Source organism: Drosophila virilis, unplaced genomic scaffold (genome assembly GCF_030788295.1).
Source record: "Drosophila virilis strain 15010-1051.87 unplaced genomic scaffold, Dvir_AGI_RSII-ME tig00002154, whole genome shotgun sequence".
Lineage (NCBI taxonomy): Eukaryota > Metazoa > Arthropoda > Insecta > Diptera > Drosophilidae > Drosophila > Drosophila virilis.
This window is the reverse complement of record NW_027212892.1, coordinates 65,580-68,124: the sequence shown is the minus strand read 5'-3', so window position 1 is coordinate 68,124 and position 2,545 is coordinate 65,580.

Here is a 2,545-nt window from a genome sequence, read left to right as displayed (position 1 = left end):
GGAGCGGGGGCGATTGCAACTCATATGCGTGTGCGTACATTTTACACACAAGCATAGTTTGGATCGGCAGCAGGCAAATGCATTGTTTACATTTAAATTGGCTGGTGATCATGAGGTTGGCAATGCTGGGCTCTTTAGGACGATCTGAATATAGAAAGGTATTAGCCAGGCACCATACATGTAAATTTACTGCTTGGGGACAAAGTCCCAGCTTCAACTCACCTGGCAGTCCTCGGCTAGATACTTATCTCAGAGAGAATGTTCCGATTTGGCTCCGGAATGCGCACTTTTGGTATGCTGGGTATTTGTGGGATAGAGAATGAGTGTTATTATTGGCAGTGCACAATATAAATCGGCTGTGTTGTTATTGTTAAATGGGCATATTTGGTGTGTTTGGGCACAATTGGATCTGGCTGCGCAGTTGTATGTTGGTTTAAATGGGCATATATGGATTTTGGGCATATATGTTTGCGGCTGGTTTGGGGCAGTCGCGGGGTCGAGAGCTTTCGGGTAGGTCCTGTCAGTGATAGCGATGCCGTACGCGAGGCAAGCACCACTATGTCTCCTACATGCACCCACACTTGGCTTTCATTCTCATTATACATGTTTGTAGATTGGCTCCTTTTGTATTATGCATGTTTGTAAATAGCTTGTTTTGCATATTGTTAGTGGTTTGGAGTTTGTTTTAGCTGAAGCTAGTTGTTTGATGGTCAGGTGGCTAATATTTGGCTCGTTTTAGCTAGGTTGTGGTATGGCAGTATCACCTCCGGCGCAGTCTCATTTTAGGCCGGTATCTGGTGGTATCCGCTGGAGCGGGGGCGGTTGCAACTCATATGCGTGTGCGCACATTTTACACACAAGCATATTTTGGATCGGCAGCAGGCAAATTCTTTGTTTACATTTAAATTGGCTGGTGATCATGAGGTTCGCAATGCTGGGCTCTTTAAGACGATCTGAATATGGAAAGGTATTGGCCAGGCACCATACATGTAAATTTACTGCTTGGGCACAAAGTCCCAGCTTCAACTCACCTGGCAGTCCTCGGCTAGATACTTATCTCAGAGAGAATGTTCCGATTTGGCTCCGGAATGCGCACTTTTGGTATGCTGGGTATTTGTGCGATAGAGAAAAAGTGTTATTATTGGTGGTGCACAATATAAATCGGCTGTGTTGTTATTGTTAAATGGGCATATTTGGTGTGTTTGGGCACAATTGGATCTGGCTGCGCAGTTGTATGTTGGTTTAAATGAGCATATATGGATTTTAGGCTCAATATAAATCGGCTGTGCTGTTTGCGGCTGGTTTGGGGCAGTCGCGGGGTCGAGAGCTTCCGGGTAGGTACTGTCAGTGATAGCGATGCCGTACACGAGGCACTGCACTACTATGTCTCCTACATGCACCCACCCTTGGCTTTCATTCTCATTATACATGTTTGTAGATGGCTCTTTTTGTATTATACATGTTTGTAAATAGCTTGTTTTGCATATTGTTAGTGGTTTGGCGTTTGTTTTAGCTGAAGCTAGTTGTTTGATGGTCAGGTGGCTGATATTTGGCTCGTTTTGGCTAGGTTGTGGTATCTGGTATGACATGGCATCAGAATTGAGAATTTTAAACAGATTGGTACTTTGAGACGGGCCTATTCGAACTATACATATGGGAATGCATTAAATTTGGAATAAGTTTGAAATTTGTATGTAGACAGACACTGACATTTGCCCAGAAATGGGTATGCAAGTGTATGTAAAATTAATTGGGCCTATGGAATATTGGCTAACAAATTGATTTGCATGGCAGTGGCCAGCAGCAGACAGGGTATAGATAAACAATTTAAATAGGCTAATTTTGAGACGAGTGGGGGTATGGAGATGGATTTGAGTCCTTTGGAGCGGTATCACCTTCAGCGCAGTCTCATTTTAGGCCGGCATCTGGTGGTATCCGCTGGAGCGGGGGCGATTGCAACTCATATACGTGTGCGTACATTTCACACACAAGCATAGTTTGGATCGGCAGCAGGCAAATGCATTGTTTACATTTAAATTGGCTGGTGATCATGAGGTTGGCAATGCTGGGCTCTTTAGGACGATCTGAATATAGAAAGGTATTAGCCAGGCACCATACATGTAAATTTACTGCTTGGGCACAAAGTCCCAGCTTCAACTCACCTGGCAGTCCTCGGCTAGATACTTATCTCAGAAAGAATGTTCCGATTTGGCTCCGGAATGCGCACTTTTGATATGCTGGGTATTTGTGCGATAGAGAAAAAGTGTTATTATTGGTGGTGCACAATATAAATCGGCTGTGTTGTTATTGTTAAATGGGCATATTTGGTGTGTTTGGGCACAATTGGATCTGGCTGCGCAGTTGTATGTTGGTTTAAATGGGCATATATGGATTTTAGGCTCAATATAAATCAACTGTGCTGTTTGCGGCTGGTTTGGGGCAGTCGCGGGGTCGAGAGCTTCCGGGTAGGTACTGTCAGTGATAGCGATGCCGTACACGAGGCACTGCACTACTATGTCTCCTACATGCACCCACCCTTTGCTTT